General features: G+C 35.6%; 2 protein-coding genes across 2 annotated transcripts in view; one reads left to right on the forward strand and one right to left on the reverse strand.

The window, feature by feature from the left end:
- Positions 1-24,304, reverse strand: part of LOC145664959 (sodium-independent sulfate anion transporter-like) — a 398,697-nt gene that overhangs the window by 287,887 nt on the left and 86,506 nt on the right. The window lies entirely within an intron of this gene.
- Positions 13,124-24,304, forward strand: part of LOC145664957 (sodium-independent sulfate anion transporter-like) — a 106,700-nt gene continuing 95,519 nt past the window's right edge. The window contains exon 1 of the mRNA XM_081732096.1: positions 13,124-13,255. The gene's annotated coding sequence lies outside the window, so the exon portion shown is untranslated. The remainder of the gene's footprint in view (positions 13,256-24,304) is intronic.

A 24,304-nucleotide genomic window follows, 5' to 3' on the forward strand; every position in this document is an offset into this window, starting at 1 on the left:
TCCCTACACCTGTAAAATAGTGTCTAATTTCCTGAAAAGTAATCCTCATTGTTTAAAAACACACAAATGCATTGTAACCCAGCACCAATGACACATTTCTCTGTATGTAACAAGATTTGATTAGAATGACGCATGTGTGTCTTGAAAACGAGTATTATCATAACTAACTAACTAACTAACTCTATGGCCTATGGAACCCGGAGGTTCAATGCCGCGTTCACAAAAGCTCTCCACTGACTTCTATTCTTAGCTAACTGCATCCAGTTTCTACTCTGTATTCCAATCTCTGCGAGATCCATCTTAATATTGTCCTCCCATCTGCGCCTAGGTCTTCCTAATGGTCGTTTTCCGATTGATCTTCCAGTCAAGACTTTGAAAGCGTCTCTACTTTCTTCGTCTCTACTTTGAAAGCGACTTCACGACCCTAACAATGTTGGGTAAACCATATAAATTATGTAGTTCCTCGTTATGAAGTTTCCGCCATTCCCCATTCCCGTTCCTCTTGGGTCCGAATATTCGTCTCAGGATCTTGTTTTCAAATACTTGTTTTCAAATACGAGTATTATCATAAATACAGAAAACGCAAATAACCGATTCAGAAAACGACATACTGTAGTTATATGCTACAGGGGCATATCGAGTCATAAGGATTCCATAAAATACTATGAACATATTCACTCCAGCGATATTTTTACTGAGGCCAAGAAATTCAAGTGAAAGATGTAATGATTTTTCTGCTTTTTACATTCTATAAAAAAAAATCAAGTAATACCTGTACTTGTGCAAGACTCTTACGCAAGAACCTTGGTCTTGGTCTTGCAGGTATGGTCTTGGTCTTGCACCCTTGGTCTTGGTCTTGGTCTTGGTCTTGGTCTTACATCTAGATTCCTGGCCTTGGTCTTAGTTTTGCATGCAAGACTCTTGCACAAACTGCAAAACCAAGACTCTTGCGCTCATCAGTATTTCTAGCATTGGCGACGAAAGGAGAAAATAAAATTTTCTTGTCCCGTCTCGTTTCGTCTCGAATCTCGCAGGGTTCTTTAACTTCTCGTCTAAATGTATATACGTGATTTTTCGAAATAATGAAAATAGTAGTCTTAGTAGATGAATTTAGAAATACTACCAGTGGCGGACCGAGACTAAAGTCAGGAGACCCTTACACGGCGCAAAATATATTGGCCGTTTTCCTGGAGACTTCGGAATAATACACTGGGGAACTGCATAAACTAGTTTTGTCACATTTCGGTTGCAAAAGAAAGCGATTAGAATAATTTTTAGATTACCCACAAAATAATCGACATGTAAAATGGTTTTTCATAGAAGCAACAATTTTAACACTTCCCGGCTTATATATTTATAAATCTATTCTTTTTACTGTTTTTTTTTTTTTTTTTTTAAACAGGCATCTCTGGAAACGAATATTTATATCAGGTATTAAATTGCAGATTAAATAACATATTCAGTCATATTAGGGAAGAGAAACAAACTCCGTATATGTACATAACAAGCATAATAGTAAGAGCCTACCTATTTTTTCTTCTGTTCCTTGGATATTCAATGAGCTTCGAAATACAAAGTAGTTTTTTCGTGTTATACCGGTACCTCGTCTACAGACATCTTTTTATTTTAAAAAAATGGGCATATTTTTTTCGAGTATCGAGACGAGACGAGTATTTTTAATTGATGATTTTTGTATCGTCTTGATCGTGGTCACATTTTCGAGACAGAAGTTGTCACGTCTCTCATCTCGTCTCGAAATTAAAAATATCTCATGGACAACATTAATTTATTTCAACATCTTAAGTTTTTGTTTAATTTCTTGTTTGAGGGTAAACAGAACAAATTACGATATTGTATTAATACTAATTCTACGCTTGTAGAAAATAAATAAGTCCAAAATAGCGTATTTACTCGAACAGGCTATAGCTTCCCCCTTCTATTTATTATTATCTGCTAAACATGATGTTAGTTAAAAGCCTCTAAAACAGCAAACACAGTTATTTACAGTTAATTAAATTGTATTTGGCTATATATTACCCTATTGTAGACACAGTGTAATGCAAGCCCCGGTCCTGGGGGGAAGGGGGCCCAATCCCCCAAAGCTTAAGTGGGCAACCACATTTATTTATGAATATACAATATTTGGCGTAATTTGAATTATTTTCTCTTAAAATCCTCATATAGGCCTTCTACAACCAAACACACATCTGAATGCACCCTCCAAAATTTACAGAGAAATCGGCGCCCTTGGTCTTATGTTCTACGGGGTGATTTTTTAAATCATTCATACGGGGAAGGCATTCATGGATTTCATTTGGGTCTAGAATTTCTAACTGAAGTCCGATTTTCATGGGGTTTGTGGTAAATGATCAAAGAAGAATGAGAGATTTAAGGGAAGTATGTTTACTGGTTTACATTCGCCCAGGATAATATTGGCCACACTTCAAGAAAAACAGCAAATAATCATCAGTGTACCTTACAATTGGAAAGAGGTGCGTTCCGGTGTGAATATTTGAGTGTTCTTCGTTAGAATGTAACTTTGCTAAGGTCAATAATAAACAGGAAATAGGCGTTGTATTGGCAATTGTGCTGTACAGTTCTGTGCTACCGTGTGAGTATGATCAGAACACACGTCAGAATAGTGTATTCTTTGGAGCGTTAGAGGTTTTGGAGAACGGAATCTGCTGTTGGGAGAACGGAAGGGCATCGAGAAACAAATTTGTCTCGAGTTCTACCTCTGACAGGAATATAATATAGTCGCTAGTCAATAACTTGGAAGAAACAGAATATCTTCTGAGTTAAACATAGAACTATCGGATCGCCCAGGCCGGTGCTGTGGAGGATGTCAGTTATCGACTCCTTACGTCGCCCAAGAAATCTCTCCGTCGTTTGTCCCAAGAAACCGGCTATAGCTATTCAACATGTGTTTTATGAGTGTTATCACCAACATTTGTGTTCTCACTAACACTAAATTTGCATTCCGTAATTCCTCTACAAAAATCCAAAACATCATTCCAATTGTAAGGTATACTGATGAATATTTGCTGTTTTTCTTGAGGCGTGGTCGATATTACCCGCGATGAATTTAAGCCAGTAAACATGTCCCATGCGATAAATCTCTCATCCTTCCTTGATCATTTGCCACAAGCCGCATAAAAATCGGAGGGGTATGTTTAGTACAAGGGGTCCAGAAGTACGTAAAAAACACAAAATTTACAGGAGAAATGAGTGATGCAAGTACTTAGACGTAACATAACGTAACCAAATCTAACCTAACCTAACATAAACTAACGTAAGCTAACCTAAACTAACCTAAACTAACGTAATATTAGTAAAAATAAGCGAAATTCTATCATTTTTTAGAAAATTATGCGGGACTCCTACACTAATATAACATAAACTAAACTAACCTAACGTAACCTAAACTAGCCTAACCTAACTTAAACTAACCAACCCTACCCTAAACTAACCGAATGTGAACAGAAATTACCAAAATTGTAACATTTTTTAGAGAAAAGAGCCGGACCCCTTCTGCTAAACATAGGCCAAATCGGACTTCAGTTAGAAATTCTAGACCCAAATGAAATTCGTGAGTTTTAAAAAATAACCCTGTATATTGTGTAATTTGAACAACTATAATATTGTTAAATATTGTGAGTTGAAAATGTCTCTGTGCAAGAAATTTTACAAAAAGTGAGGGAGCAGGTTTTTTGAATGTGTGGAATGTGACGCGAAACATCTTTGAAGTCTTCTAGATCATTTTTGTGAAATCTGTTTTTAATTTGGTTAATCGGTTGAAGTGTCATAATCGAAAATGTAGAATTCGGTTAGTGTGCTAACGTTAAATTTTTCAAAACTTTCTAACAATGAACATTCTTTCAACGAAATATCTGTACTTTTGTTGTTTCATATGGAAAATAATAACGTGATTTTTTCGCAAAACATACCTTTGTCAATTAAAATCGAAGCTCAAACATGTTCGGAATGTGGCAAGGAATTTCCAACAAAGAAGGGTTTGAGCATACATAAGACACAAAAACATGGCACACAGGAAATACCTACAACCAATACGGAGGATTTTGTTCAAGAGCTCACTAAATTAAAAATCAAGCACTTGGCTGATTAAACGAATCCCAAGAGGAGCTAGAAACGCAGCAGCAAGAAAACTCTCATCTGTAGTAGAGGAATGCATCGACAAGAATGATTTTGTCTCGTGGAAGAAATCATTATTATTCTCTTTCCACAATTTATGTCTACCCAGAAATCGTAGCTCAACATCTGTCACAAACATCATAAAACAAAATGTAAACGAAACCTTCTCTATGGACACTCCTCCCGCTCCTAGTAGAAAACGTAGTTTTAATTTAACAAACAGGATAATATCCAAAATTTCTGAATTGGATACAAAACGGGCTTTGAGATTACTAGCTTCAGATGATACCTTGGCTCCTGCAAATGAGGAAACCTATAAACTCCTGCAAGGAAAACATCCATCACCATCTAGAGTTCAAATAATGCCAGATCCTCCAAATGAATTAGACCCATGCTTAAAAGTTAATGAGGATGATGTATAGTTTTCCCATAGTTTTCCCTGCGGTTCGGCTTCAGGAATAGACGGACTGTCGCCTCAACATTTAAAAGACCTAACGTCCAAATCAGCAGGTGATTCAGCGCTCATGTTACTAAATTCAATAACTAGAATGACAAATCTAATTTTAAATGGAAAGGCAAATCCGGATATATGTAAATATTTCTACGGAGCAAATTTATGTGCCTTACGAAAGAAAGATGGTGGGATCAGGCCAATAGCAGTAGGTTGTGTTTTTAGAAGATTGGCTTCAAAGATTGCTGTTTCATTGGTCTACAATCGTTGTACTAAGTATTTACAACCTCGTCAATTGGGATTTGCCACAAAAAAGGGCAATGAGGCCATTATCCACTCTACCAGAACATTCATAAAAGCAAATAAAGACTCGAACAAGGTAGTCCTCAAAATAGATTACAAAAATGCTTTTAACTCAGTCGTAAGAGACTCCATGTTAAAGGAAGTGAAACTAATTCTACCTGAACTATATCCATATTTATGGCAGAGCTATTCTAGCCCATCATTGTTATTTTATGGAAATAGAACTATTTCACCACAAGTAGGATGCCAACAAGGTGACCCTGCTGGACCGATGATTTTTAGCTTAGCAATCCACCCAATAGTGCGCTTGCTTTCTTCTGAAATAAATCTATTTTATTTAGACGATGGCACATTAGGGGGCTCACCAGATACGGTTATACAAGATCTAAAGTTCTTATTGACAGAATCTAAGAAGATAGGTCTGCAAGTTAATCCTTCTAAATGCGAACTGTTCTTCACGTCGGGTAAATCAGGGTAAATCAAGCCCAGTTTCAGAATTTGTTGCCTGGAATTCGGACAACACAAGCTCACGAGCTATCGTTATTAGGAACACCACTACTTGAAGATAGCTATGAAAGTTATTTTGAAGACCATTTGAACAGTTTAAAAATGATAAAACACAGATTAAAAGGACTGCCATCACATATAGCCTTCTTTCTCCTAAAAAATTGTCTAGGTGTCCCCAAATTAACTTACTTTTTGCGAACCACTCCGACATGGCTTCTCCCATCAAAAATTCTTCAGTTGGTTAACTCCCTGAAAACATCTTTACAAACAATAATAAATCAAGTTTTAAATGAAAGTCAATGTGCTCAGGCAAGTTTACCAATACGATTCGGTGGTTTAAATATTCGAAGAGCATCCGATTTGAGCCTTCCTGAGTTTCTGTCTTCTTGCTGTGGGGTGTTGTCACTAGTCTCCAACATTTTGAAAATTTCAGTTGACGAAGTGAAAATTCCTCAACTGTCAGAAGCATTGGAATTATGGAAAGGCATCTATAATAATACCATTCCGGAGGCCAAGGAATCACAAAGAAAATGGAATGAAATCCTACTAAACGAGATAGCTGGGAAGGAGGTAATTTCACAAAATAGTTTTGACGTTGCTCGTCAAAAAGCGCTTCAGAAAAAAGTCTGGCGCCTGGTTACAAACTACACCTTCAAAAAACATCGGAACTGTTTTAGACGATAATATTTTCAAAATATGTGTAGCATCAGGGACGTACGGAAGGGGGGGACACGGAGGTCCGGACCCCCCCCCCCCCGAAATTTCGACTTTTTAAAAAATTTGCCTAATTTTAGGGGCAATTTTAGCAATTTTAATATAAAATAGCTTCATATTTAGTTTGAACCCCCCCCCCGAAATAAATTCCTGTGTACGCTACTGTGTAGCATTACGCTTGGGACTAAATGTTTGCCACCCATTCACATGTGCGTGTCAAGATCGAGTGGACGAGAAAGGTTTACATGCTTTGAGCTGCATTAGAAGTGGGGGTAGAATTACACGTCACACGGAATTAAACCAAATAATCAAACGAGCACTCGCCAGCATCGATGTTCCTAGCATCATTGAGCCACAAGGATTGTGTCGAAATGATGGTAAAAGACCGGACGGAGTAATATTAATCCCTTGGAAAATGGGCCAGAGTCTTGTATGGGATGTAACATGTGTTGATACTTTCGCTCCTTCATACATAACACTAACCTGTCAGGAAGCAGGAAATGCAGCAGAAGCAGCGGTTAAACGTAAACATACAAAGTACTCCAGACTGAAAGAAGACCATCTTTTTGTTGCCTTTGCTACAGAAACGATGGGGGGTTTTAGCAAAGAAGCCAGTGAATTTTTGAATGAGTTAGGATCAACTTTAATTCAGTGGTGCCCCCCCATATGTCCATGACGCACCCCCCCCCCCCCCAATTGTCTACCCGTAGGTGTTCTTCCGTGAAAAAATCTTCTTTTCGATTAATTTTTACACTCCGTCAAACATATTTATACAGATGTTTACCCCCCCCCCAAATATTTCAATGACACACTTTGCGTCATAGTTCCCCCTTGTGGGCACCCCTGTTTAATTAAGAAGTCAGGCGACCCAAGAAGCAAACACTATATAATACAACGAATAAGCCTAGCAATACAGAGAGGAAATGCAGTCAGCATTTTAAAATCTTTCCCATCAACACAAGAGCTGGATGAAATTTTTTACTTAAAATAAGTAGTATAAACATGGTGATGGTCAGCGATTTATTTTTCTAAGTTTATTTAGTAAATCCGTTCTATTTCCCTTTATACTTCTTCGCTGGCATTATATTCTTATTTCAATTTTTTATCACTAATTCCGAAAAGATTTTCCTAAGATATTGAACTTAGACGGACTTCTATCTTTTTAAAAAATTTATAGTGCTAAACTGTGGTCTCCAGTTCCTCTTCTGTGTTCTGGTAATATTGAATGTGTTTGTCGTTGTTGAAAATGGAGTGCTAGGTGTAGTAGTGTGTGATGAATTTTTTTTTTTTTTTTTTTTTTTTTTTTTTTACATTTATCAGATGTTTAAACATGACATATGCGACTGTTTCACAAAATGTAATACTAAAACAATAGCGAGTAAAAGATAATTTATGTATGTATCCTAGCAATTTTAACAAAGGCTTTATATAATTAAAGAAACTATAATATTGTTGCAGAATTATTAAATACTTGAAGAATAATATTTTAACAAGTGTCTTAATTCTTGTAGAAATTGTGTATTCTAAATAATAATAGTTATTTATTTCTTCTTATTCAGGCTCAAAATTAAAAATTATTTTCGCCAACTATTATTTTTATTCAGTGTTTACATAAGGCGTCATCTTGCGTAACCATAACAAATAGCAAAATTAAAAAAAAAAAACATAATTAATTATATAACACCAAATGTGAATGAAAATCATAATGGCGCCTCTAACGCAAACTTCACTTAGTGGAGTATTACAACGCTTAAGAATAGCGGCAGGGAGAATAAAATTCACAATTACACTTTTGGGTACAGCTTTACTATACGGATCCACAGATTGTAAAATGTACGAAAAAATTTGGGCAAGTCTTTAATTTGCCTATTTTATGTCGAGAACAGAACCCAACGAATCCCTGCGGGGCTTCTAACCCGTTCCTACTCCTACTGCTACCCCTACCCCTACTCCTACTCCTATTACTACTTATACTATAGATCTGTATAGTAAAACTGCACACACTTTTGGACACCAGCACTATTTTCGATTTACGAAAATGGTACCGTAGCATTTCTTAAGTAATACCAACAAGATCCAGTTACATAGACGGCCTAAAAGTTTCATCTAAGTATTGATACCAAAATAATACTATACATAGCAGAGTTGCCAGACGCTGAAGACAAAATTATCGATTTTCATCTTTAAAATTATCAGATATTCGTTACGCACGTACTAATTATAGAAACAAGTAAAATACTACAAATAATAACAATAATATTTAATAAACTTATCTAGTAATCTTCAGTTTCGAACTTCTAAATCTGCGTCACTTCCTCCATATTTTTAAATCCTTATTAACAGTACTCTGAATAATAACAATATTTTCACCCTCTCATAAAGTAATTAAATTTAAGGAATAGATGCAGGGTTGCCATTTACCAATTCTCAAATCGTTATTGATTTATTTTAGCGGGAATGGCTATTAAAAACCTCAGTATATGTTTTATAATTATTTACATAGACGGCCTAAAAGTTTCATCTAAGTATTGATACCAAAATAATACTATACATAGCAGAGTTGCCAGACGCTGAAGACAAAATTATCGATTTTCATCTTTAAAATTATCAGATATTCGTTACGCACGTACTAATTATAGAAACAAGTAAAATACTACAAATAATAACAATAATATTTAATAAACTTATCTAGTAATCTTCAGTTTCGAACTTCTAAATCTGCGTCACTTCCTCCATATTTTTAAATCCTTATTAACAGTACTCTGAATAATAACAATATTTTCACCCTCTCATAAAGTAATTAAATTTAAGGAATAGATGCAGGGTTGCCATTTACCAATTCTCAAATCGTTATTGATTTATTTTAGCGGGAATGGCTATTAAAAACCTCAGTATATGTTTTATAATTATTTACATGCACATCTACAATTTATTAGCACATTCAAAAACTACAAAAAAGTGTCTATTTTAAAGTTATTGTATATTCACCTATTACCGCAACAGCATTTTCATATATAGTATTAAGACTTAAATTATTATCGTATATCAGGATAAATTATCGTAATGTTGGCAAGCCTGATACACAATTTTAACGAGAGAGTTCTAATCATTTACATATTTTGAATAACAAGTACGGGATACTTTGTTCGTATTTTGCACCAAAACGGGACATTTAGCCGTCCTGTTATAGTATCAGAAAAAGATGGGACGGGACGCCTGGTTGTCTTGCACTACAGATAATATTTTGATGGAACGGAATTTTTAACCCCCGTCACACACGAACCAGTAGTTCAATCATTAATTATATAAACTAAACGGCTTGACAAACATCTTGGCATTTGAAAGCGGCGCTCCAAGTTCCCTTTAAATGCTGTTAGCAAATGAGATGCCAGCGGTATTCCCACGTTTATTTTCCACACATCCACGTCTGTCCCCTTCCACCTGATCGCGCTGTAGTTTGTCTGCTTAGCCATAGCTACACCCCTTTACCACTTGGCAACGTCGCACCAGAGCTTGCGTTTTATTCTTTTAGCTGAAATGCCAAGATGTTTGTCACACGCTTTAATTTACAAACTCTTGGCAATAGTATCAATTTATTCACACTTCAGTAATTTATTCATGGCGGAATTTTATTTCAAAAACTTTAACTGCAGGAAATTCTCCCGTATTGCTCCAGGATTTCGCAACCTACTTTTAAAAAAGTCTGTTGTATATATATATATATATATATATATATATATATATATATATATATATATATATATATATATATATATATATATATATATATATATATATATATGCAAGGGCTAAAAAAACGGCTTTTTTAAAAAAACTCGGTTTCTTCTGCTTCGCTTTTTTGCTTGGGAAATTTTGGGCTTTTTTCAAAATTCTGCTTTAAATTGATAAAGCAGACTTTGTTTCGCTTCTCTATAACACAAAAAGTCATTTAATTAGTGGTTGATGCTGATAGTAATATAAAACCCCGAAAATAAACTATGAATTTCGAAAAGATATTTCAAACAATTTTTCTTCGGCATATATACATTATGAATTCCACAGGATTAACCAATGTATATAATAAGAATTTTTTAACCTCCTATATACAAAAGTAAGCAGAGTTGGCAAGAACCGTGGTTGTTTTTGAAAATGCCAAAAACCCGTTTTTGGGGGGATGTTTAAACCAGGCTTTTTTGGTTTAAACAAGGTTTTTTTATTTAGCTTTTTGCTTTATGTATTTATATTACATTTTCACAGAAATAAGTTTGTTTCGCCTTGGTGTTATTATGCAATAGCGGGGTTATGTCGGAAGAACTCCCATAAGTTTAAAGAAGTCCGGTCAGTAAATTTCTTAAATGGAGAATCTCCCGCCCTAGTCATCGAAAAAATCCCGTCATTACTTGAAATGTAAGACAATAACGGGAAAATCATGTTATTCCTTTGCATGTAAAATTTAAAGGTCAACATATCATAATCAGTACGCTAAAACCGAGGTATTAAATTACAAATTTAGTACGTAGATATCATTGAAAGTCCAATCCAAGCTAATGTTGACCGTAGCCAATCGATAAATTTTGCCAATTTATATCAATATATTTAAATAACCTTGGCTTCTTTATAAAACAACAGGCATTCAGGCATGCAGAAATATACAATTTCGTTTCGTTTCATATGTTTAGGCTTAACATCCTTACGAAATACCGAGGTTATCAAGGAGAAGACTTTCGCTTAAACTGACATCCAAACCGCTACTTGGTTTACGCATGAAATAAGGGTTGTGGTTCGACCGAGAATTGAACATGGGACACCTTGATTAAAAGGTGAAAGGGAAATAAAACTGTTGCAGGTGGTTTGATATCTGGAAACGTCACCATAAAGTTCACACGATTCGCATTTTTCATTCTTTTTATTTTCTTGGTTTAAACCAGTTATTAAAAAAAAAAAAGTTGGTGTAAACCAGCCAACCCTAAAAGTAAACACTTCTTTTAAAAGAATACACAAATAACTAGCAAAATAGTACGTAGTATTTTTACATCAAAATATTCCATACCATTTTTGAAACAAAATAAAATTAAAATAAAACATAAGAGAAATACTTAGATTTATATGATACACTTAAAGGCTGCACACCTAGAGCTTTTGGTTCTGTATATTCTTGAAAATCTACAGTTAAGTTTTATATAACCACCATCACGATTTACCCAATCCTCAAGTTTTCTGAATTTTTAACAAGAGGTATTTAACATATCATTACGAAACTCCCCCCACCCCCACACCCCCACAAAAAAAAGACTACGGAAGATATTTAAGTTAACTGCATAACAAACATGACTAAGTGATTAGCTTTTGCGCTTCCATCGGGAAGTCCGGGATTCAACAAGCATTCGACCATTCTGACAAAGCTTTTCTTCATTCCATCTGCGAATGTAGAAATAGTGCGTGTACTGTGAGTTGGCAGACTTCCTTTCTTATTGTTTTTAAATCGTTATTATTACTAATTACCAGCAGTGACGGTTTTGCGAAGGTTAACGGGGCGGTCTTTCGGACTGAAGCCCGTTCCCCAAAGTTACGGAATGTCTGCAACAAACGAAATATCTATTAGTTATGCCTTTACTCATAAACTTAAAGCTCCCGTCAAATAAAAATTACGAATGTTTAGAAAAACTAAACATTAGTAAGAAAAACCCTTCCCAAAATACTTTTCTAAATCCGCCACTAATTCTCAGTATAAAATGATCTTTAAGGTTGTATCCGGAAGATTATTGCTAAACATATAAACGAAACGAAATATTAGTTAAGCCTGTACTCATAAATTTCAAGTACCTCCCAAATAAAATTAGGACTTTTTAGAAAACGAAACAATCAGAAAAACCCTCCTAAAGTACTTTTCTAAATCTGCTACTGATTATTTGTATAAATTGGTATTCAAGGTTGTGTCCTTAAAATTATTGCTAAATCACTTCACAGCTACAGTATAACAGAAATGTGGAAGTACGGTTTGATGGATATATTAATAAACGTATGCTTTGACGGATAAATAGAAAAACGGGCAAGTTTAACTTTTGTGCTAGAAGCTAGAGTACTAAGCTCTTAGAAACGAAACACGGATGACAAACTAAAATGATCTAGAGAAGAAAAAAGATGTCGATAACTCAAAAGTTAAAATAAAGTTAAATAGCCTCTAAAATTGCCCTCAAATACTACATTCTTCATGTTAGACATGTTAGCTTTAATTCGTAAAACATGTGCTCCATTCATCTTGATGGTGAATTTCAGAGCGAAATATGGCATTTAGGTCATGGAATTCTTATCTAACTATAGAATATACTATAAGAAAGCTATTTAGATAGAAAAATCATGAAAATGAAAAAAGCCAAAGTTTCCAAAATTCTCGTTTTTTTCCCAAAAAAGCCGGCTTTTTATGTGAAAAAAAAAAACATCGATTCAAAAAAGCCGGCTTTTATCCATCTCTCTCTCTCTCTCTCTCTCTCTCTCTCTCTCTCTATATATATATATATATATATATATATATATATATATATATATATATATATATATATATATATATATATAATATGTCACATCAGAAGGAAGTTTTCTTGGATTTCCAACAGATGGCGTCAGTTGTTGCTTCCCGTTAACTTGCATGTTTCGTTAGACTCAAAACTAAATTTTACAAATTTTAAAATTCGTTTCGGCAAGTTTCAACCTAAATTTCCTAACTCAAATCACAAATCTTTGCAACAATAATGTGAGTTTATAAAAAAAAAAAAATGTGCACAGATTTTCAATTAATAGCTCGTCGCCAGTGTTCTGTAAAAATGAGGTTAATGGAATTAGTTAAATATATTCTCAATAGATGGCAGTCAAGTTTCTACTCAGTGAGCAAAGTCAAAATTGTTCGTCTAAAGTGCTATTAAATTTTAAGCGAAGTTACGCAATAAAATGTTTGAATGAACTAGTGTAAGTAATCAAGTTATCTATTCAGTTATACCTCGTAACAAACTACCAAAAGCTTCCTGAATCGCAATAGTTTTATGATCTAGAAAGCCAAATTACACAAGCTGTCAGGATGACCGTGGCCAATCATAACTGGGCGCCAAGACGGAATACTGCTTTCATTCTCAGGTAATAAGTTTAAGTGCAAATAACCGCATTATTTGTAAAAATAAATAAATAAATTAGAATTATTATAAAGTTGTATCGTATAATACTTGATCAGCTGAGTCGTAATAAATAGCATCAGATTTTTATGCACATGCATAGTTTGTTGCTTATATGCATTTCTGTTAATCTTGGTAGGGTTTTCTAACAACCAGTAGCGATTCGTAGTCTGTACAAGCACCGGTTGCAATGTTGCAATATCAAAGTTATGTAGGTACGCGCAAGCAGGGATGAATTCAGGGATAGTCCAGGGGGAATGCCTCCCCGAAGAAAAGTTATTCCCCCAGAGAAACTCAAAGCATCAATCACACAATGTAGAAATTACTTCACCCAAACTCCCCTTCTTCCTGAGGAGTTCACATTCTCCCCATGTGAAAATGTCTGAATTCAACACTGTGCGCAAGTGTTCCCCTCTCCCAACATTCTTGAATCTTATAAAAAAATATTTAGGAAGTATGAAGAGGAAAGTCTTTTAAGCTCTATTTGTATATTATTGATTAAAGTGTTTCTCTAATATTGATTTAATATATAAGCTATTTCCTTTTTTTTTTTTTTTTTTTTTGTCGAAACAACCACTATCAATGTACGTCTATACACTACAAAACCTCTACACTCATGTTATTGAACAAGAGATAAATAAAATATGTAGCATGTGCTGTAAGCCATGAATGATGGCGTTAACCCAAAAAGAAGAAAAAAAAGCAAGAAAATTGCATATATTCATGCACGCAGTTAAACAAAATTATTTAATTATATAAAGAATGTATTATTTTAAAATGGAAGTTCTTTCTTCGTTCTTTTCGAGCTTCAAATTTTTCTATGACTTCATTGAAATCTGAAATGCTGCTCGCCAAGTTTTTCTGAATAGAAAGCATCGCTACCGCAAATATTTTCCGCTTTCTTTTCTTTAGGGTAGAGAAACACTTTTCTCCTCCGACAATATGTATTTTGTTAGCATTTCTTTGTATGAAAATAAGGAACAAAAAACCACGTATTTTTATCTCCTGTTCTACTATAAAGAAACATCAAAATCTAAGATGTGTTCCTTCGAAAATGAAAAAAAAAAAATAATAGTTTAACATTCCAGCAAATTAGGCTAAAGAAGACAGATGATTATTATTGAAAGTGAATGATTTGAGATTAATTTTTTATGTTCTCCGCCGGAAATCGAACACGGGATCATGTGCACGAAAGACACAGAGCTACGAATTAGACCGCGATAAGACATTTTCTTCTTCGAGACTCGATCTTCCCCCACCCCAGAATAGGATATTTTTTTTTATTTTAAAAATAAAACTTAACCCAAGAATTTTCACCTTTGTATTATAAATGTTAAATAAAATTTATTGACTTCGAACGACCGCTTCCCAAACTTTAAGCCTAGATCCGTCCCTGCTACCACCAGACCTGTATTTGTTCTTTGCGAGTTTGTGTTTTGTGAATAACTTCTTTCTTCCGAGCGTCTGTATCTCTCTCACCCTATCAATTGAGTCAAGCGCTGCCAAGCGGAGAAATTCGTAACTATTACAGAAGCTGACCAGTTGCGAAAGAAGGTGCAACTGCAAGCGGGTAATACGGGAAGATAGGAGCGATGCAAGAATAAATCCACTTTCCCATGTTAAGAGATAGGAGCTTGCTGCCATATGCTCAATGTTACTGCTTCCAGTGGCAATGCTCTCTGCAACTGGAAATGTAAATCACTCTCTTTTCTTTGTTTTTTAATTTATTTTTTTAAAGAAATAAATCAATACTGTTTTGCACTCAAGAGCAAAGGTTTATTTTTTATTGGTACACTACTTTAATACTTAAAAAATATTTTTTTAGTTTAAAAAAATATGCGGTTGCACAACCATGCAACATATAGTACCAGCCGCCGCTGCTAACAACAATAATACAGCTCGAATTTGAAGTTTTATAGTGCATATAAGTACATGTTTCAAAGGTTAGAGTATATATTAGTACTTATGAGCATATTCTATAAGCTTTTATTTCATATGTATGCTTATAACATAGGATAAATTCAGTTTTAGTTTGTATTTTCGAGCGTTGACATGTCTATGCAACAGAATAGCCTTTTCCATGGAAGGATATGGAAGAATGCCTAGTTTATAGAGGACCAGTAATGTTAGCAATCGATCAGCTAAGCAAAGACGCTTATAATTGCGAAGACGTTACGAGAAATCTGGTAATAATAATATCGTCGACATCAAATCAAAAAAACGTGAGGAATGTTGCTCAGTAAATGCTTGTATCTAGTTGACGAAGTTTAGCACGAGCTCAAATCAGTCCCTGGTGAAATTGGACGCTCTATGGAAAAGAAACTGACAGATGTTATTGCTAGAAGCTCTGACTACAAAACAATTGAAGTCATAGGAAAATACATTCAAAGGTTAAATTTTTATCTGCCAGAAAATATAGATAGCAGGCTTGCCCCTCTCTATAAATATTGTCCAGTAACATTTACTAATGTTAACAGGTCATTTTCTGCCTACAAATGTCACAAACTGACACAAAAAAATGAAGAGAAGTATCTTGTGGTGCACTGTAAGGCTAGTTACGGAAAGAGTAATTCCTTAGAAACGAAATCGTACAATGAAAACGGGTGGAAAATCGAGGATTGTATTATTTTGTATAAACTAAATATACTCTAAGTACAAATGTTAAGAAAAACTAGAGATCGTAGCCTCAAATCACTGTATTTAATTAAATATCATAATTGTGTATGTTTTAAAAAGTTAAAAGTATATAAACTGTAATTGTCACTTTTGATGTTATTTTTCACCTACAAAACTTTGTCACAACTTTGCTGCATGTTTGAAAAATGCTAATGTTTATTGCATTATTGCTGCATACTAAGTGCATATTTTAACACATTTAACAGCATAGTTGCATGTATGTTTGATGAATTATAAGTGCATAAAAATCCGATATCTACTAATGAACAAACAGCAACATGGTTTATTAGTGTGTAAATACTGCGTGCTGCCATTTTGAAACCCCAAAGCAGTAGCGTCAATTCAGATTTTGCCAGAAGAATGTGGCAACACTATGCACTGACGTAATAAAAGTTACACAACTTTTAAATAACATATTATTATACCATTTATTAAAAATCATGTTTTTCTCAAACTTAGAAATGAGGAGCCTTATGCAGAGTCGTTTTGAAGTCTGATTAACGCCATACTACGAGGTTGACTAACGGATGGTTATCAAAATTGTATTCAGAGTCTCTGATTAGGACGTAGTATTTGACGAAGTTAATCACAAGTGCCTAATTAATCTAAAGCAGAGGCTAATCTTTTACCCACGGTTTAGCGTGCGACACAACATTTCGTATTTCGTATTTCATGTGTTTTTATTTTTACAGACTACGCATGCGCTCAGTTACTTTTCCGTAGTTGCCACATTTATTTTTCTCACCCGATGCATTGGGGTTAATAAGTTAATCATACCCAAATCATCTTTTTAGCTGTACTCAAAGTAGACTCTGAATACCAAAATGTGCACCTTCCTTAGTAAAGAGTTAGTATGACTCTAACTAGACTGTAACTAAAACTCGATTAACGAATTCTCTCTGAATACCGCCCGAAATCATTTAGTTTATCGTATCATGATTACGTCCTTTTGGCTAGGGAGACGGATGAATAAAGCAAGTGAATGATGATGCAAGAATTGGTGGAATGAGGTTGTGGGAGGAAATGGGAGAACAAAATCAAAATATGAGAGAGCTGCACTGGGACACTATTTTGGTATATTGGCAAAAGGAATTTAATTTTTTTCTACCTCCTTGAGCAACTCGAGGGAGGCTCAGCCCCTCAGAAAAGTATGCCCAGAAGAAACATTGTTTCCTTGTAGACTCAAGAGCCAAATTTGTGTCCCGAATTGCCCAAATCTTGCTGGTCATCGGGCTTGCATCCTGATCAATCTAGCAACCCTACTTCGAATTGCCGTTATTGATCGCTATCGAAATAGCAAGAGTGACAAGATGGCTCAGTGGTAGAAAACTCACCTATGGTGGGGTTCCTGATTCGATCTCAAGCTATATGAGTTGGTGATGGACAATAACGTGTCCCTAGATTTTCTCGGGATCACCCATTTCCTTCAATATCTTCATTCCATCAATTCCTTTGATTCCTCTATGATCCATCCAGCTACATAACGTATGCGTAGAACGTAAAACTAAAAAGTACTTTACTACTAGTATACACTGAGAAAAATCGGTTCTCCGGACAGCGGTATATTGTACAAATATACGGTATCCTCTTGCTTACTATAGAAATCAGTACGGAGCATACATTATCCGTATGCTACATAGGCACTGCCCTTGGATGTTACATCATGCCATTGCAGGATGTCTGACATCTAACAGTTTTCCGTATATCACATGCATATACTTATGTTACATTCCTCAGCTATATGTTATATACGTCCATTTGCATGTGAGATCCTGACCGCCTACATTGTTTCATACAGAAAATATATATAGATGGAACACTTATACAGAATGTATTATAAAACATGCGTTTTCAGTTATACATCTGCTGTACGTGAAGTCCAAAAACTACAGGAATTACGCATGTAACTTATCTTTTTAAGTACGCCACCTACAATTTTTTTCTCAGTGTAATAGTGTTATTACAATTGAAAAAAATAAGAAGAAGAAGAAGAAGAAGAACGTTCACTTATATCTTTGTCAATTATATAAAAAGGATAAATTTCAAGTGCACATAATAAGACCCTATTTAAAGTGCAGGAAAAAACAAACCATTGTCTTTGATGTTGGCTTAGAAATAAGATAAGCTTATAAATCTTAATCAATTGTATTAGTAACAGCATAATCCTTTCGATATCTCTTAATGTAGATGAGGTGATGAGTAAGCACTTGTTGTTTGTTAGAAAAAGTGCCACGATTTAATGGAAAACATTCTGCACTTATCGGTTTTTGTGGAAAGTGCAATACAACTTGATAATGACGTTGCAATTTTATATGTATGAATTTATGTATATAATAAATTGTTGTCTGCATATTCTTCTTACTTGTCAGTGGTTCGTACATCTCATAATATAGTATAATGGTGTCCTTGATATCCTCCTCTATTGTTTCTAAAGTAGCAGGTTATCTGGGACGGCTCGTAATGAAAATTAATCTCACTAGACAAAAAAAAATTAGCTATCCCCTCTCTAAGACTAACATTTGTTCGTTTCTCTCGTTATAGATACCGTTTCACCGTTAATCCATGACTATATGAGCCATCACCAATAGCACTTGGCAATTGCACTTATAGTTGGAATCAATGTGCCAGTTTGACGCATGTAAACAGTTCCTCAAGGTGGGTCAAAGCAAAAATTTGACAGAATGATGAAAAGGAGCCATTGTGTTCTGGGCGTGCCGATGGAAACATTGTAAATGCAGACCTAGTTACAGGCACTACAACTAAACCCCGTCGCCACTTCTTTTTTATTCAGTTTCTTGCAAATCACACCTTTGGAGCACAATTGGTAGAATCAACGTAGATTCTGGTTGGCATGGGTAAAAATAAAAATTAAGCTGAAAAATTCGTTGGTTCAACGTCGTTTACAGTATATGTTGACCAAGCAACAATTTGCCGTCATCTATCGAACAGTTTGTTGGCCAACCAACAATTTGCGTCGTTTATCCAACAGTTTATATTGGCCAACTAACAATTTGTCGTCATCTATCTAAGAGTTTGTTGGCCAACCAACAATTGCATCATTTATCCAACAGTTTATGTTGGCCAACTAACAATTTGCTGTCATTTATCCAACAGTTTATGTTGCCCAACTAACAACTTGCCGTCATTTATTCAACAGTTTATATTGGCCAACCAACAATTTGCTGTTATTTATCCAACAGTTTTTGTTGGTCAACCAACAATTTGCCGTCATTTGTCCAACAGTTTATGCTGACCAAGCAACAATTTACTGCCATTTATAGAACAGTTTATGTTCCCAACTAACAATTTGCCGTTATTTATCCAATAGATTATGATGTCCAACTAACAATTTGCCGTCATTTATCCAATAGTTTACATTAGCCAACTGACAATTTATTATCATTTATCCAACAGTTTATGTTGGCTAACCAACAATTTCTCTTCCTCTTCTTAATAATATTTAAATTGTTCTCTCACCATTTCTAACATTTTCTTATTCGTTTTCCGCTCTATCCAGTTAATTCTCTCCTTTTTTCCTCTACAACCATATTTCGAAAGTTTCTAGTAGTTTTTCATCATTTTCGCGGGTTTCACATAACCCGACAAAAATAATTTGATGTGTTAGAAACTGAAATAACTGTAATTTATGAAAGCAACCATGCATTGATATCTATTTACAACATTTTGTCTAATATCTTCCCTATTTGACGATCTATTGCCTTTTTTATACTATATTTTAACTTCAGTTTCAAATTCTGCCTCCATCAAGCCATCGTTTTTGAGCTATAACGTGATCAACTTTCGAAACATAGACTTTTTTTTTCCTTAGTGCTAGTTGAACTATAAACAAGTTAGGGAAACAATATATTTGTGATAACAGGAACACAATAACTAAACGTGCACTTAAGCCTGCCTTTAATGATGTCAAAACCCCCTTTCTCGCTGCGAGATGCTGACTGGAAATTTAAAATACAAGAACAATATGAAACAAGAGAAAACGAAAAATCATACTTTCTCGCTTTAAATAATGAAATAAATTCTTTTCATATGAAGTATACTGAGTTAACAGCGTATGCTAAACTCGCAGTTTAAAGCTCGAACAAAACAAAATTATATTCTTGCTGATATGCTATTTTCATTAGTTACTTGTATTTGCAGTTGGTTGTTAGTGTTTATAAATATTGAATACACAATGCTAATGCGAAGTGTTGTAGCAAGTAATTTTATTTATTGATACAAGACAAACAAAATACAGGAATAATTGATTGAGGGGACATTAGCAGCGAGACCATTTTTCCCGTCTTGATCAAATCAGAGCCAACACATGCTACACATTAAAAAAAAAAAAAAATCATGATTAAACTTATAAAATATCTAGTTAACACATATTGGATATATATTAGCAGCCTTTTTAAAATTTTGTTTTTTGTGTAACAAATTGCGAAACAAATTTAAATTTACATAGCAGCTACTAAGTTTTGTATCGCACTTTTGACCATGTACAGCTACAACGAAGTCGTCTACAGTGGGAACTGCGATGTTATGGAATAGTTCATGCCGGTGGTCATCATATTGAGTATGATCTATGGTTGTGGGATTGCGACAAGTGCATTTTATTCAGACGGAAGAGGATCAACCTCTATACATCTGCTACAGAGAGGGTATTGCCTTTTGCACCTAGCCTTTTTTGCCAGTAAAAATCTAAAAAAAAAAAAAAAAAAAAAAAAAAAAAAAAAAAAAACGTAGTGCGAGGTACCGGTACTGGATACTGGATTGAAAAGTCCGTTTATACATTAGCTGCGTATACGTTGGTAGTTACTATGTAAAATTTCATTTCTCTATTGTTTCAGGTGAAGAGTTTATAATTGTTTGGAACTGCTTCAAAGTGATCCGGATTAGTTTATTGACAGTTTTGTGATTATGGACGAGGCATGGGTACACCACCATACAGCGGAATAAAAAAAAATCGAAGCAATGGAAACAACATGGATCTCCTATCCCAAAGAAAGCTAAATAAGTTTTGTCGGCCAACAAGGTTATGACATCAATTTTGGGGGAAGTTAAAGGCATTAGCCTGATTGATTTCTTGGAAAAGAGGAAGGTCATTAATTCTGAATACTATTGCACCCATCTGCGACGTTAACGTGAGGAAATCAGAATTAAAAGATCAGGAATTCTGTGAAGAAAAGTGTTGTTTCATTAGGACAATGCGTGGGTTCATACGTCTCTTACATCCATAAAAGAAATTCATTCCTGTGGGTTCGAATTGTTACCGCACCCGCTCTATTCGCCCGATCTGGCTCCCTCAGATTTTCACTTGTTTAGAAACCTGAAAAAGTTATTTTCAGGAAGTGATTTTCCTCGGATGCAGAGGTGAAAAGTGCTGTGCTGGGATATTTTGCAGGGCTTGAGGAATCATTTTTTAAAAGTGATATACAAGCGTTACCGGAGAGGTGGTGTAAATATAGAATATCTCGGTCGAGGAAGATTACGTGGAGAAATAAAGCAACTTATCCAAATGTTTTCTAGTTTTGTAGGTCAGTGCACCAACTTTCCAATCCACTTTCGTACAACCTAGAATCAACTTTTCATTTCTATCAATAAGAAATTTGAAACTTCTCGAAAATATAAAGGAAACTTAGAAAGTTCTGTTGCTTTTTCATCCACCACCTTCGAACATCGATATGTTACCTAAGTCGTACCTGGAAGATCAAAAATAGTCCTTATCAGCATCGACGATCTTTTGCCAACGTTCTGGAAGGCAATGGGTTCCATCGCGGTAAAACTTGGTGGGCCATGAAGCGAAGAAGGTATCTAGTGCATTTTGCACCTCTACTAGGGATTTGAACTGGCGTCCTCTAAGGTGATTGTCCAAGGAGTAGAACGGGTGATAATCGGACGGTGTAACGTCCGGGTACTATGGCGGATACAATAGTGTTTCCCATCCAAGGCGTAGAATGGTGTCCCGGGTCATCCCAGCCACGTGGGGCCTAGCGTTGTCCTGTAACAGAAGGACCCCTTTGCGATTCAGAAGTGCTGCACAGAGAAAAATCCGTTCTCCGGACAGCGGTATATTGTACAAATATACAGTATCCTTTTGCTTACTATAGAAATCAGTACGGAGCATACGTTATCCATATGCTACATAGTCACTGCCCTTAGATGTTACATCATGCCGTTGCAGGATGTCTGACATCTAACAGTTTTCCGTATATGACATGCATATACTTACGTTACATTCCTCAGCTATATGTTATATACGTCCATTTGTATGTGAGATCCTGACCACCTACATTGTTTCATACGGAAAGTACGTAGAGATGGAACACTTATACAGAAAGTATTATAAAATATCCGTTTTCAGTTATACGTCTGCTGTACGTTAAGTCCAAAAACTACAGGAATTACGCATGTAACCTACCTTTTTAAGTACGCCACCTACATTTTTTTTTCTCAGTGTGGCCCTAGAGTTTTGAGTTTTTCCTGAACACGGCTCAACTGCTGATAGTACACAGTTGCATTGATGCTCTGACCAGCTGGTAGCGGCTCGATGCACGATGCGGCGAGCAGTCTATCAATCACTCGAGAGGACCTTCTCCCAGTGCAGTGCTAGTTTCGGCTGTTTTGGAACCGGTCTATGGGATGCTAACCAATGATGACGGCGCCATGGAGCTTCGCACAGAACCCACTTCTCATCACATGTCAACAGCTTGTCCAGAAATGGCACCTTCCTCAGACGAGACAGCAAAGAAACACAGGTGTATGTTCGCATTGCCTTCTGGCCCGGAGTCAAATCATGTACGACCCATCGACCCAACTTGTAGTGCTTCCCAAGTTGATGTAGGTACTGCCGAATGGTTTCTCCACTCACACTGAATTGTGGTCCCAGTTCCTCACATGACTGACCACTGTTTGCCTCAATTGCCCCCTGAAAATCTTCATTTTGTACATGTGTTGGTCTTCCGACACGTGGTGCGTCTTCGAGTGTTTCGTCACCGTCCTTAAACTTGTTAAACCACCGCTGGAATGTCCACATAGTCACAACATCCTCACCAAAGTCCTGGCATATCTTTCGACCCGCTGCAGCGGCGTTTGACCCCAGTTTGAACTCGTACAGCATACACGCCCTTATAACGCTCACGCAAGTTCACCGTGTAACTGAACTGCCCCAACCAGGTAGTATGTATGATTTATCCGCATCAACAACTGACCTTCGCCTTAACTCTATTCGCATTCAACTCATGGTGTAAGGGTCAGTTAAACACAGACCTCCACAAAAAGCGACAGTACTTTCTTGGTTACCTTTATAATATCTTGCTACGTCACTGCAAAGTCATTGTGTACCTGTATGTAAGTTAATTCTAGCAATGAATAGCTATTGTTTGTAAGATCTCTTTATATGACTTTTTACAGATTTGAGTGAAAAGAATTGCTCCTTTGTGTTAACAGTAGAAATTAGTGAGAAATGCGTGTTTCTGTTCGTTTCCATACAAATTAAATGAAGTATTTTGTTTAATGCTAGCGATTGTGACCAAACATTGCTGTGAACGGAATAACCAGCTAATGCTTTTCATTTCTCATTTTCTGCATAAGATCTATTTTTCTTTTTCTGATTCTGAGATTGATCTTTAATCACTTTATATTCTATACAAAAAGAAAAAAAAACCTAAAAGAATCACATTTAGCAATAAACTCAACAAGAAACCGTCTTTCCTTGTTTTCTTCTATTCCTTAAAGTATAAAGTAGGCTTCTGGCTAGCTAACTAGGAAAAGTGACCTTGAGGTATGGAAAGCATTAATGGCTTTAGTAGATTTTCCCCGAACAAAGGTGCCCACAGAAAGGTCTCAGAGCGCATTTTATGCACATGAAATTATTTGGAAGGACATTATTTTCCATTGAAAATGATGCAATCAAACTGTGAAATGGTAAGTTTGGGGTGGGCTAATCCACGCCAAATCGTACAGCGAAAATGCAATTTACACCCAACCATCTCCGATTGCAATGAAATTTGGTATACAGTATCTTTAGACAAATACTGTATAAGAACCCGTATTTTTTATTTTGCCCATATTACCTCTGGTTTGGTTTTGACAGCCTTCGAAAGAGAACTCTGCACGACGATTTTGTGTATGCTGCGATAAATGAACGGCACGTCACTCGGAACTTCAACTGAGCACCATAAGGCCACGTTTGACCCAAATGTATTCAAATTCATCAGACTAAACGGAAATTGCATAAGGATTCTACAAATCATGACCGAAACGGCATAATAATATTTCCAAACCATGAAAATTTAGTTTCAAAATGGCGGAATAGAATTTTTCGAAGGTACTTATT

Source organism: Thermobia domestica, chromosome 11, assembly GCF_964235325.1.
Source record: "Thermobia domestica chromosome 11, izTheDome1.hap1.1, whole genome shotgun sequence".
NCBI lineage: Eukaryota > Metazoa > Arthropoda > Insecta > Zygentoma > Lepismatidae > Thermobia > Thermobia domestica.